General features: G+C 42.1%; 1 protein-coding gene across 3 annotated transcripts in view; it reads right to left on the bottom strand.

Moving 5' to 3' along the window:
* slc12a9 (solute carrier family 12 member 9) overlaps positions 1–7,019 on the bottom strand; it is a 44,910-nt gene extending 37,891 nt beyond the window's left edge. Inside the window, exon 1 of one of the 3 annotated variants that reach the window (XM_060913378.1) lies at positions 6,591–7,019. The gene's annotated coding sequence lies outside the window, so the exon portion shown is untranslated. Of the gene's footprint in view, positions 1–1,195; positions 1,218–6,590 lie in introns of those variants that run through there. The other 2 variants (XM_060913377.1, XM_060913379.1) reach the window with 2 other exon arrangements.
* Positions 7,020–14,747: the final 7,728 nt, after the last annotated feature.

Raw genomic sequence — 14,747 nt, 5'->3', positions numbered from 1 at the left:
CCCCACACCCTTGTGACTAGCTTTAACGATGTATGCTTTCTGCTTATAAGAAAACAATTGAGGGAATAATCTTCCCTTTTTCTTTAAAAAAAAACCCTTGTGAACCTTAATGAACCTTGTGTTCATTAGAACATCATAACACTTGAGTGATTAAATAGATATTTTATACATTTTATCATGTACAGAAATGCGCACGGTGCTCAACGGTTTAGTTTTCCGACGTCTAAATTACGTTTAATTTAATGATGCGACTCAAAATACATATTAAAATATCAAACATACCTGATGTTAGTCATACAGTATAGATGGTCTGTATTCCAAAATTAACGTGAACTACTTATGAGCAACAAAACTACTTTTACCCCATTAAACCTGGTACAAATTTAACTTTTGATTAAAAATCAAGAAGTTCAATATTAGTTATTACACATTCTCTACATACAGTCCGGTGCAAAAAAGTCTTAGGCACATGTAAAGAAATGCTGTAGAGCAAGGACGCCTTCAAAAATAATGAAATGAAAGGTGTCTACATTTAAAAAAAAATTACTATAAACAATCAGCAGTAAGGGGCGGCACAGTGGTGTAGTGGTTAGCGCTGTCGCCTCACAGCAAGAAGGTCCGGGTTCGAGCCCCGTGGCCGGCGAGGGCCTTTCTGTGCGGAGTTTGCATGTTCTCCCCGTGTCCGCGTGGGTTTCCTCCGGGTGCTCCGGTTTCCCCCACAGTCCAAAGACATGCAGGTTAGGTTAACTGGTGACTCTAAGGCCCTGTCCACACGGCTACGGATTCAGGTGAATCTGATAAAATTGCTTATCGTTTCGGCCTGGCGTCCACACGGCACCGGCGTTTTGGGTGCCCCAAAACGAAATCTTTTGAGAACGGGTTCCAGAGTGGAAAGATCTGACAATGGCGCCGTTGCGAAGTCGTCTGGATGAGTAGAACAGATTTGTTTACGATGACGTCACAACCATTTGTGCTTCACGCCGGGTAGAAGTGTAACAAACTCGATGCGAGTTGTCAACAAATCCTATAACTTGGTTCATGAAACGCGCTTACAAAATATTTTCACTGTGAATATTTATTGTGTAATGGTGCAAAGTGAGAGAGAGAGAGAGAGAGAGAGAGAGAGAGAGAGAATAGTTCTTAGGGCAGAGTCAATCCCGCCAGCAAAAATAGGGAAAAAAAGGAGCGATCTCACCTCTTCAGATGTTGGTTTAAGTCCTACAATACATTCCTCAAAAAGGGCGTAGAGGAGCAAATTAATCCATCAACGTGTAGCATTCAATTTATTCCGGACCATTAAAGACGCCGCCTTCCGCGTAGAATCATACGTCATCCTCGCCGCCATATTGGATGGGTCAAAGCGGAGAATAAAGATGCCTCATTCATGTGCTGCGTTTAACTGTACCAACAGGTTTGCCATCCAAACGAGATCACATGGGATTACCTTTCACAGGTGAGACTGGAAAAATACTTTTCATTGTATTTGGTCATTATAATGTAATTTTACAAACAGATTTTTCTGACTTTGTGGCTAATATGAAGTCTCGCGCATAATAGTTTATGCGCATGCGTCCTTACTACTTCTATTGTTCTGGTGTCTCCGAAGGGACCGTCTTACAGCGCCCCTAGAGGTGTGGCATGTATATTGCATCGTTTTCAGCAAGCGTTGCCATATGTACCTGATATTTTACTGATCCGTTGCCCATGTGGACGCGATATTTTTTTTAATAACATCTCGTTGCCATTGTCGTGTGGATGTAGCCTAAATTGACCGTAGGTGTGAGTGTGAATGGTTGTCTGTGTCTATGTGTCAGCCCTGTGATGACCTGGCGACTTGTCCAGGGTGTACCCCGCCTTTCGCCCGTAGTCAGCTGGGATAGGCTCCAGCTTGCCTGCGACCCTGTAGAACAGGATAAAGCGGCTACAGATAATGAGATGAGATCTTCCAGAACCAGCCACAGTTTCTGAACACTGTCACACTCGCTTCTTCATTTTGCACCAAAACCCAGCAGCGTTCATTGTTTTCTTTTTTAATCTCTTATGAAATGTGCTGCTTTGTTAACTGACATACAAACATTTTTCTGGAACGTTTAATTTTGTGCTGAAAAACTAATGCTTGGAAGTCTAAAGTGTTTTTGTACTGATTCCAGAATGTAGAAGTCATAAAATAGAAATCTATAACAAAAAGTTTGCACGTTATTATACATACAGGACACTTTTTCAATGCAATAAAAACAATTTATTGTATTCCCTTCTAGTGGGTTTCATTAATTTGGTTTGATAGCATGTGATATTGTTAGCATATCATTTATCCTACATGTATAGTAGGGTGCATCAGTTGCCCCCTAAAAATGAAAAGTTCCTCCGATCATGATGCATTTTTGTTTTTACGTTCCTTTTGGTAAGAAAACACACTGGGTGAAATATTTTTGACAAAATTCAAAAGTTTAATGGTGGCACCACGAGCTCAAAGTTATGGAAAAAGCTGCCATTTTATGACAAAATTTCGATCACTTTTCATGAAACATTATGGCACCTTATAGAGTAGACCAAATATCTTAGATACATGTTTTTAGTACATATTCTAAATATGTGACCCCTCACCGAATCCAGGGACGCATGTCGGCCGAAACGAATCCGAGATAATCGCAAAAGAAGTATTTTTTTTTCGAAATTTGTGATTTTCGTTTTTTTCCATCATGTGCAAGTTGAGATCTTGAAGAATGCAATCAGTATTTCAGATAATAGATTGTTTTGTTGGAAAAGCATACATTTTTTGTTGCAAATTGTCTCGTTTTTGTCAGGACTGTAGCCTGCTGGGGGGTGTGGGTAAATTACCATATGGGCCATTCACGTGACGATTTAAGTCTTTTGTTTTGTTTTTTTTCGCGAATCAGCTGTGTGATACGAGCTGAGCTCGTGGCTACTTAAGCTGCATACAGGCGTGTGATTTCACTATGGAATGAGCAAGCTAAACAGAGCGCAGAGGAGCTGAAACACCGCAAAGCAAACAGACAGACGGTATTTACATCGGAGATCACCATTTCTAGCAAAAAAAAATGCAACCAAAAGGAAGTGTTCTAGGACTACATTCCATCGGAGGCATTGGTGTGTGCAAGGCGACGTTTCTCTTTCTGATGGGGTAAGTTTATTAATCTAAGGCTGTGTGGTTATTTTTGCATGCAACAGAGTGTTGTGGTTTGGTTACATGAAACTAGTGTTGTGTTAGTTGTGTCATCATCGTGCTATCTTTCTTTCTTACGGTGTGAGTAATTTTTCAACCACAAAACATTAAAGTATACTTTAGGACTTATTTTGGTACTTCATAATTGTGTTGGGCATACTTTGCATGGAAGGAAAATTGACGTGGTGATCTTTGTTTACATGAAAGTAGTATCGTGCTAGCTCGTAGGGGGTGGGGCTTTCCTTAATGTCATGCAAATGAGCACCATTATGTGCCCGCCCTACACCCAGAGTAGCTGAGATGGAAAACTTTGAGGGCGATTTTCTCCCTTTTCTGTTTTAAGAGGTATACACTTTCAAAAGGCCACACATTCTTCAAATATTGTCAGATCTCCACATGGAAGGCATCATTGGGAAGCTTAGAAACTGTACTTTCTGAATCTGTCAATAACTCAAAATGCCCCCGGGCAGACATGTGTCCCTGGATTCTGTGATCTGCCACATATATTATCAAGCACAGTTTGAGTTTTAGCTGTTCATTGAATCATTGTTCAACTACTTTTAAACAATACAAATGTATTATGAATCACATTAATGCTTCTCAATCCCTTGCAAAGGTTCTTAACATGATCTCTGGCTCACAAGAAATCAATAAATGGAGTCCAACATTGTGATTCAAACCTTACGCGAAAACAAAATAAGGTGGGGTTTACATTAGACCGTATCGGCAGATCATCAGATTAACGTTTTTAAAACGATTCGCGTGCACACAGCAACACCAATACACGGATACGCTCGGCTCCGCAGGCATCCTGCGCTCCAAATCACTCCGCCCTGAACAGCGAGTGCCCTCTGGAGGGTGCGCACTCCGGCCCTGCGCAGCTCACAGAGCGCGCGAGTGAAGTGCACAAGCAGTGATTTGGGACTGAGCCGCTGTGTGTGAGATCCCAGCGCATATCACTTACCACTTGCAAGTGGAAGGATGGCAAGCCTAAAGACAATCATAACTACACAATGGGCAGTATTTGCATCAGTATTTGCAGTATTTTCATACTTTTATACTAGGGCTGTAACGATATGCGTATCGAAATCGCGATACGCAGAGCCACGATCCGTATCGCGATACAAGAAGGCAGAATCGCGGTACACCCTTTCAAACTTCTCCTCAGCCCAAAAACAGAGGCGCTTCCAAACTTCAATTTATGAATACTTTACTTTTTATTTAAAATTACATTTTAAACTTACTTAAATTACTTTTATTTTTTTATATCTATTAGTAAGTCGTTTTTTCACTGACCTGCAACAATCTTCTGCGAGTCACGTAACGTCCACACTCGCCACTGGCAGAGCATTCATTTCTTTTAAGCGGTCGCCATTCTGGTTGCGACGCGGGGAGCGAATCTGTAAACAAGCAGCTCATTGGCTGGCTAGGTGTGCCACAAGCCAATCACAATCACTTCACTGGAAAGGCATGCAGTGTTGCCAGATTGGGTGGGTTTAGGTGCTTTTTGGCTGGTTTTGAACATTTTGGGGTGGAAAACGTTAGCAATATCTGGCAACACTGAAGGCATGTCTGCTTGGGCGGAAGCCTTCTGCGGCAGTTACATTTTGACACGTGAGCAATGTTTCACCATAAAAATTCCGTAATTTCCATCTGTTTTCCGCGATCACAGAAAATCATTGGCCCTATGAGAGTGAGACAGTGAGAGAGCCCCCCCCCCCAAAAAAATCTTAACGGATTTACACGATTTGGAAAAATGACTTTCAGAACCCAAAAAAACAGAGCTTCCGGCTCAACAGTATTATTTTGAGAAATAAAACAATCTTTGGATATACATTTGTTCATTTTTGCATACATATTACTCATTCTCTGCAGTGGTCTGAATTATCTGTTATTAAATAGTTAATGTAAGTAAGTAAATGTTAATAAGTCAAATTTACTACTTTAAGAAACATTTTTTTAAAAATCGTGGACGTATCGAATCGTGGGTCAAAAATCGCGATACGAATTGAATCGTGAGTTGGGTGTATCGTTACAGCCCTATTTTATACTCTTTAATGAAAGGTGATACAAGGCGGAAGTCCGCGCCGTTTTTCAGCAGTCGCGTCACATGACCAACGCCAGCGAATCAGGAAGGTGGATGTCACAGTGACGTTGTCCAATGACGATGCCAGCGAGAGCTCAGCACAGCGTATCCGCGTATTCTCAATGTTTACACAGCACCGGACCAGACACGATCTGGATTGAATACGTGGACCCTGGCGGATTCCCATTTCCCGGCGTTTCCAGGCGTTTTAATGTAAATGGACAGTGCATCCGCGAAGAAAACGAGACAGATACGGTCTAATGTAAACTTGGCCTAAGAGTTTTTTGGCAAAAAAAAAACTGAACCTCATGGTGCCACCATTAGACTTTTGAATATGGTCAAAGAATTTTACAGAATGTCTTTATTGGTGAAAAGGAACACCCAAACAAAAACGCATCAGATTTTATGAAAGTGAGGGCAACTGATGCACCCTAATGAATTTACACTACCGTTCAAAAGTTTGGGGTCACTTCGAAATGTCGTTATTTTTGAAAGAAAAGCACTGTTCTTTTCAACGCAGATCACTTTAAACTAATCAGAAATCCACTCTATACATTGCTAATGTGGTAAATGACTATTCTAGCTGCAAATGTCTGGTTTTTGGTGCAATATCTCCATAGGTGTATAGAGGCCCATTTCCAGCAACCATCACTCCAGTGTTCTAATGGTACAATGTGTTTGCTCATTGCCTCAGAAGGCTAATGGATGATTAGAAAACCCTTGTACAATCATGTTAGCACAGCTGAAAACAGTTGAGCTCTTTAGAGAAGCTATAAAACTGACCTTCCTTTGAGCAGATTGAGTTTCTGGAGCATCACATTAATTTGTGGGGTCGATTAAATGCTCAAAACGGCCAGAAAAATGTCTCGACTATATTTTCTATTCATTTTACAACTTATGGTGGTAAATAAAAGTGTGACTTTTCATGGAAAAAAAAACACAAAATTGTCTGGGTGACCCCAAACTTTTGAACGGTAGTGTAGAATATGTGAAAGTTTACCTTTTTGAATTAAATTATGAAAAAAGGAACTGGTATTCTAATTTTTTGAGATGCACTAGTGTATATCTATCATTCTTCTCGAAGCCATCTTTGCTCTCTATAAAACCGAACTCGGAACACAAAAGGAGGATTCAGACGTCATGAATTTGAACAAGCTACACAAATAAGAGACATGTCACTTCCGCATAAAACCACGAGGAAGCGAAACAAGCAAGCAGAGAGGTCCTGAGGAACACTGGGCAGCGTCCGGGCATCTTGAACCCAGCATGGCAGCGAGCATTACAGTACAGACACACAGCACAGTGCAGTACAGTACTGACCCACGGGCACTGTTACCTGGAGAACTCCTCTTCAAAACACGGAGCAGGAAGAAACTGCAGCGCCGAGGACAGAAAACCACTATGAGGAGATCTTCACTAACATCCCACTCACTGGAAACCCAGTCTGAGTTTATTTATTTCCGAGTTTATTCCGTGTTTCTCAGCAGCATCCCGGTCTGCACTCCACTGCTCCGACCTGCAGCTCGGCTCCGTCCCAATCCGCCAGCGACTCGGCTAAATAAGGGGGCGAGACAGAGTGCGCCACCTTCGGCACGTGACTGCCTTGACCGTAACCATGGCTACGTCCTACCGGACGTCCTCAATACAGCCTCATTATACCGATTATTAATGACCACGTGAAATGCTTCTCCACCGCGCACCGGAGTGATGCAGTCCTGGTACAGGCAGCAGAAGGATGAAGCACCTAGTGCTCTATTTAGTGAGGCTGCATGCAGTTTGGGGCGTCGCCGAGATGTGGAATGATCACGTGACCATCATGTGATACTGCGAAAAACAAAAGGGGTTAAAAAGGTTCTTTTTTTTTCTTTTTTAAACATCCAAGGCCCGAGTTCAGGGCAGAGCAGGGGTTTTCAAAGTGTGGGAGAGTCAGCCCCCCTCGGAGAGCAAATAAACAACAGCGCCCCCCCCCTTACAATTTTTGTTGTTGCTATTCGTATTTTTAAAAAATGGTTGTTGTACACATTTTTTTTTCTTTTTCACATTTTAAACATTGTGCTTTTTAAAACATCTTGTTTTACACTTTTTAAACATCTCATAGCATCGTTAGCTAGCACCTCTTGGCAGACAACACACTGTGGCAGTGGAGCATCTTCAGATCCAGTCCATGAAAATCCAAACTTTAAATAATCGTGGTCATACTTCCTTCTTTTTCCAGTCCCCCAGGATTCCGCGGGCCTAACTCCACTTTAAAATATTTAATGACATATATCCCTCAGGGGAGCTTATTAACTACAGATTTAATATAGAGCTGAAGAATTGCATATTGGGCGGCACGGTGGTGTAGTGGTTAGCGCTGTCGCCTCACAGCAAGAAGGTCCTGGGTTCGAGCCCCGTGGCCGGCGAGGGCCTTTCTGTGTGGAGTTTGCATGTTCTCCCCGTGTCCGCGTGGGTTTCCTCCGGGTGCTCCGGTTTCCCCCACAGTCCAAAGACATGCAGGTTAGGTTAACTGGTGACTCTAAATTGAGCGTAGGTGTGAATGTGAGTGTGAATGGTTGTCTGTGTGTCAGCCCTGTGATGACCTGGCGACTTGTCCAGGGTGTACCCCGCCTCTCACCCATAGTCAGCTGGGATAGGCTCTAGCTTGCCTGCGACCCTGTAGAGCAGGATAAGCGGCTACAGATGATGGATGGATGGACGGTGGCACGGTGGTGTATTGGTTACCACTGTTGTCTCACAGCAAGAAGGTCTGGGTTCGAGCCCCGTGGCCGGCGAGGGCCTTTCTGTGTGGAGTTTGCATGTTCTCCCCGTGTCCGCGTGGGTTTCCTCCGGGTGCTCCGGTTTCCCCCACAGTCCAAAGACATGCAGGTTAGGTTAACTGGTGACTCTAAATTGACCGTAGGTGTGAATGTGAGTGTGAATGGTTGTCTGTGTCTATGTGTCAGCCCTGTGATGACCTGGCAACTTGTCGAGGGTGTACCCTGCCTTTCGCCCGTAGTCAGCTGGGATAGGCTCCAGCTTGCCTGCGACCCTGTAGAACAGGATAAAGTGGCTAGAGATAATGAGATGAGATGAGAATTGCATATTTTGTTGTGAAAATGTTGAAACTATAGATCATTTATTTTTCTTATGTTTATACAGTAACACCTTTTGGGACGATGTATGTGACTGGCTCTGTGAAAACATTCCTACTGTTCCTTTTTTAAACTTGAATCTACTCAAATATGGGTGTATACACAAAGACAAAAACATAGAGCTTTTAATAAATGTGGTGACGTGTTTAGGAAAATATTATATTCACAAATGCAAATGCATAAAGACAATCCCCATTTTCCCTTCCTTTAAAAACGAGTTATGTTTGTACAGTAAATCCGTCAGATATTTAAAAACTAAGAGGAGTAACGAACTTATATCAATAATAGACAGCTTTAATTTGTTATAATGTACCCCCCATTACTTTCTTTCGAGTGTCTTTTTTTCCTTTCTTTCTTTCTTTTTATCATTTTATTTATTTTTTTCCTCTTATGTTTTATAATTTCTTGATATGTGTACTATGTGTGCTATGTTCCTACAAGGTTCTGTAAAAAAGACATACATTTGCCTTAATGCTCTGTAAACCTTTGAAACTTCCAATAAAAAAAAAAAGTCCTCAGAAAAAAAAAAAAAAAAGGATTCCGCGGGCCTTTTTTGTGATTGTTGCGGGCTAAAATGTCTGATGTTGCGGGGGTTTTCCAAAAAAAATTGCGATGAAAGTTGCGGTGTTTTTTAGGTTTTTGTTGCGATTACATTGCGGGAGGAAGTGAAAGTTGCGAGAAATTGTTGCGATTTTCTCTTTCTGTGATTAAAATTGAGTGATATGTTAAATATTAAGTTATTACTGAAAAACTATTGATTAAAAAACAGACACTGAGAAATGGTCCTATAAACAACTTTACCAATATAAAAGATTACCAGGACTACAAAAATGCAGAAAAATAGGCTTTACTTATCCAAATGCACCTGTTGGTTCAAAAGTTAAAGTGCAGAGAACCTCACAGCACAACATGAAGTTACCTTAAAATATAATATAAATGCCTCAGCTTTCATGCAAGAAAAAAAACATTAATACTAGTACTGTGTGCAGGCAGTCTCTCCTGAAGACTAAATTAAACAATAATTATAAACTAATAAAATAAATGGCTCAGGCTTCATAGAAGAAAAAAAACAATTTGAACAGAATCTCTCAGTATGATGCTGAAGCTGCCTAAACAATGGAAAATAAAATACCATTTTGGCAAAAATTTTGGCATCCATTACTTTCTTGTATTAAGTAAAAAAATAAATAAAGTGCACACAATGCTTCATTGTAAACATAACACACTCGCACATCATGCAGTGCTGCCAGATACTGCTGACGTTTTCCAGTCCAAAATATGTTCAAAACCCGCCAAAATGCACTTAAAACCAATCTGGCAACACTGCGCGCATGCTGCTTCTCTTGAACTTAAACACGGAAGTAAGGTGGAAGGTAGTTTGTCGACGTCACCTCAAGACGACGCCAACGATTGGTCAAATTTGCGGGAAAGTTGCGGTGATTGGATATAATTGTAACACCGCCCTGAATTCGCGGGGATTGGTTGAATTTGCGCTGAAGTTGCAAATCGCAACATCCTGGAGGCTCTGGGTTTTTTTGCTTGGCCCAAACTTTGTCTCCTCACTCACTGTAGCTTTAGGTACTAAAAAGCGATCCATTTTGTCTCTGGTAAAGGCTCCTCACGTTGCGCCCCCCCTGAAGAACTCTGGCGCTCCCCAGGGGGGGCGCGCCCCACACTTTGAAAAGCCCTGGCGCAGAGCATTTTTTAACATAGTTACTGGGAGACCAAATTGTCTCCCACTGGCCAGATTTGGTCTCCTAGTCAATGCCAAACCAGCTTCACTGGGAGACCAAATTTTAAACCAAGTTATGTCTTATCATTTGGTTCAATCAGTTGCAATTAATTAACCAAGTACCATGCAAGTATACATTTAACAAGGAAAACGAAGATCTATGTGATAAGATATACAGTGGTGCTTGAAAGTTTGTGAACCCTTTAGAATTTTCTATATTTCTGCATAAATATGACCTAAAACAACATCAGATTTTCACACAAGTCCTAAAAGTCGATAAAGAGAACCCAGTTAAACAAATGAGACAAAAATATTATACTTGGTCATTTATTTATTGAGGAAAATGATCCAATATTACATATCTGTGAGTGGCAAAAGTATGTGAACCTTTGCTTTCAGTATCTGGTGTGACCCCCTTGTGCAGCAATAACTGCAACTAAATGTTTCCGGTAACTGTTGATCAGTCCTGCACACCGGCTTGGAGGAATTTTAGCCCGTTCCTCCGTACAGAACAGCTTCAACTCTGGGATGTTGGTGGGTTTCCTCACATGAACTGCTCGCTTCAGGTCCTTCCACAACATTTCCATTGGATTAAGGTCAGGACTTTGACTTGGCCATTCCAAAACATTAACTTTATTCTTCTTTAACCATTCTTTGGTAGAACAACTTGTGTGCTTCGGGTCGTTGTCTTGCTGCATGACCCACCTTCTCTTGAGATTCAGTTCATGGACAGATGTCCTGACATTTTCCTTTAGAATTTGCTGGTATAATTCAGAATTCATTGTTCCATCAATGATGGCAAGCCGTCCTGGCCCAGATGCAGCAAAACAGGCCCAAACCATGATACTACCACCACCATGTTTCACAGATGGGATGGGGTTCTTATGCTGGAATGCAGTGTCTTCCTTTCTCCAAACATAACACTTCTCATTTAAACCAAAAAGTTCTATTTTGGTCTCATCCGTCCACAAGACATTTTTCCAATAGCCTTCTGGCTTGTCCACGTGATCTTTAGCAAACTGCAGATGAGCAGCAATGTTCTTTTGAAGAGCAGTGGCTTTCTCCTTGCAACCCTGCCATGCAAACCATTGTTGTTCAGTGTTCTCCTGATGGTGGACTAATGAACATTAACATTAGCCAATGTGAGAGAGGCCTTCAGTTGCTTAGAAGTTACCCTGGGGTCCTTTGTGACCTTGCCGACTATTACACGCCTTGCTCTTGGAGTGATCTTTGTTGGTTGACCACTCCTGGGGAGGATAACAATGGTCTTGAATCTCCTCCATTTGTACACAATCTGCCTGACTGTGGATTGGTGGAGTCCAAACTCTTTAGAGATGGTTTTGTAACCTTTTCCAGCCTGATGAGCATCAACAACGCTTTTTCTGAGGTCCTCAGAAATCTCCTTTGTTCGTGCCATGATACACTTCCACAAACATGTGTTGTGAAGATCAGACTTTGATAGATCCCTGTTCTTTAAATAAAACAGGGTGCCCACTCACACCTGATTGTCATCCCATTGATTGAAAACACCTGACTCGAATTTCACCTTCAAATGAACTGCTAATCCTAGAGGTTCACATACTTTTGCCGCTCACAGATATGTAATATTGGCTCATTTTCCTCAATAAATAAATGACCAAGTATAATATTTTTGTCTCATTTGTTTAACTGGGTTCTCTTTATCTACTTTTAGGACTTGTGTGAAAATCTGATGATGTTTTAGGTCATATTTATGCAGAAATATAGAAAATTCTAAAGGGTTCACAAACTTTCAAGCACCACTGTACACACAAGATCATGTTGGTTAAGAAAAGCAAAACTAAAATTTGGTTACAGATGCCCCTTTTCCACCAAAGCAGTTCCAGGGCTGGTTCGGGGCCAGTGCTTAGTTTGGAACAGGGTTTTCTGTTTCCACTGACAAAGAACTGGCTCTGGGTCCAGAAAAACCGGTTCCAGGCTAGCACCAACTCTCTGCTGGGCCAGAGGAAAGAACCGCTTACGTCAGCGGGGGGGGCGGAGTTGTTAAGACCAACCATAAGCGGTTTTAAATGGGGGCCAGGGGGGGCCAGTGCCCCTGTAAAATTGCTCCTGGCCCCTGTTGTGGCCCCTGTGCTGAACAGATAATAAGATTTATTAATTTTGACATGCGCTGGCTCAAAGATCGGAACTGACATGATGGAGTGTTCTACACGGACTCCTTAAAGCACTACACGCACACTGTTACCTGCAGCAGAAAGACCAGCAGCAGCACGAATTGTAAACTTCGGATGTGAGAGATAACAGCTGCAGCCCTTCAAGGACTAGGCTACTGCAAAGAGGCGAAGGTAAGGAAAATTATTCAATTTTGTAACGTCAGTGTTTGCACATATCCGTGTGTTACTGTTGTTGTTCACTACAATAATAAATCCGTTTTATTGTTCTTTCTTAAAAGTGCGTTGCACAGCAATAAGTAGCCTAACTTAATATTTTTGGGAAATGGGTAAAATAACCGACAGTGTTTAACCTGCTTGTAAAACTTGAATGGCCTTGTGATATGTAGAGGCTACATTCCTCTCTGTTTACTTTTAGTATAGGCCTACTGTAGGCTATCATCATGAAAAGGAGCAAGAAGGACATTATGTCCTTTTTTGCCCCTGTTGGCAAAAAGCAACATAGAGAGAGTAAGGAAGATGAAGATTATGAAAGAGGAGAGAGAGCCAGAGGTGGTTGGAGAGGTGGAAAGTGAGGCATCTGAAAGGCAATCTGAGAGTGAGGATGAAGACATTCAGGATCAGATTGAGGGACAGAATGAGGGACAACCCAACGAGTCATTGGGACAACCAGATTCACCATGCATATCAAGTACAGCACCATCAGGTTTGTGATGTTGAATAAATGTGTGTGTGTGAGCAGTGTTGGCCTACAATTCATATAGCCTAGCCTGAAAGTGTGAAGTCTGAATAATAATTAATAAATATAAAATAAAAATAATAGATATAATAATAAATGAATAAATGAATAATGATAAATAAATGAATAATGATAAATAAATGTTGTTCTCAGTCGCACTCTCATATTTACTGTATTCATCTTTCTCCAGATATCAGCAAGTGCTTGGACGACACTCCAGTGCAGCCACATCTGAAGAAAAAGGTTCATTGTATGCAAAAATAGAAATCTTATTTTACAAAAAAGAGAAACATGGTTTTAAGATTTATTGAGCACAATTTATTTTATGTTTAGGCTATTGAGACAGAATGTTTATCTCACTGTATTTATGCTCAATGTATGTTGCTTTGGTTTTAAATAAACTAAACAAAACATTTTGAACACTTAAATATTGCCATGTTTTGTCCTTATATGTGCCCCCCTGAAAAAACACTGGCCCCACCTCGGCCCCCCAGTAATTTTGGTCTAGAACCGCCACTGAGACCAACAACAATAACAAGACCGCGAAAGATTGCCATTTTTAAGCGACGAGAAGCAGCAGCTGCACAAACGCGAAGTCATCCATTATTATTGTTGCTGCTGCTGCTTCTTCCGTGTTGTTTTTGCTTCGATATTTGCGCCAAGGTTTATGTAAACGTAGCGCCATAACTTCCGTATACAGCGACGTAATGACGTATACAGCGACTTAATGACGTGGCTCTGCTTAGCACCGCGAGCGATGGAAAAGTAAACTGGTTCTCAGCTGGCTCGCAAGTTGAACGAGTTGTGAACCAGCACCAGCACTGGCTCCGAACCAGCCCTGGAACTGATTTGGTGGAAAAGGGGTATCAGACGGCTGATGTCAGAATCCGATGTCATTACTGTGTAACTTTGAGTGTCTTTGACACAACATTTGTGCTTGGTAATTGCTCTTGATAGCTGTGTAGTCACTGTAGGGTGTTTGTCTGTATGGTGATTGGTGAACCATTTTGCATCACAGAATATGCCGCAGCGGTGCAGCCGCATGGACTCTGGGGCCTGTGATTGTATTGCCCAGACCAGTTGGTCTCCTAGTGGAAAATCCTTAAAAAATGCTCTGGTTCAGGGTGTTATATAAACATACACAACTGGACTGTTCTAGAATTTAGAGCCACCAGTTAGCCTAACCTGCATGTCTTTGGACTGAGAAGGAAACCCACACAGAAAGGGAGGGCTCAAACCCAGGACCTTCTTGCTGTGAGGCGACAGCGCTAACCACTACACCACCGTGCTGCCATCCATCCATCCATCCATCCATCCATCCATCATCTGTAGCCGCTTATCCTGTTCTACAGGCAAGCTAGAGCCTATCCCAGCTGACTACAGGCGAAAGGCAGGGTACACCCTGGACAAGTCGCCAGGTCATCACAGGGCTGACACATAGACACAGACAACCATTCACACTCACATTCACACCTACGGTCAATTTAGAGTCACCAGTTAACCTAACCTGCATGTCTTTGGACTGTGGGGGAAACCGGAGCACCTGGAGGAAACCCACGCGGACATGGGGAGAACATGCAAACTCCACACAGAAAGGCCCTTGCCGGCCACGGGGCTCGAACCCAGACCTTCTTGCTGTGAGACAACAGTGGTAACCAATACACCACCGTGCCACCGTCCATCCATCCATCATCTGTAGCCGCTTATCCTGCTCTACAGGGTCGC

The sequence above is a fragment of the Neoarius graeffei genome, chromosome 28, assembly GCF_027579695.1.
Source record: "Neoarius graeffei isolate fNeoGra1 chromosome 28, fNeoGra1.pri, whole genome shotgun sequence".
In the NCBI taxonomy this organism is placed as follows: Eukaryota; Metazoa; Chordata; class Actinopteri; order Siluriformes; family Ariidae; genus Neoarius; species Neoarius graeffei.
Note: the sequence above shows the minus strand (reverse complement) of the source record. Positions and strands in the feature narration are given on the sequence as shown.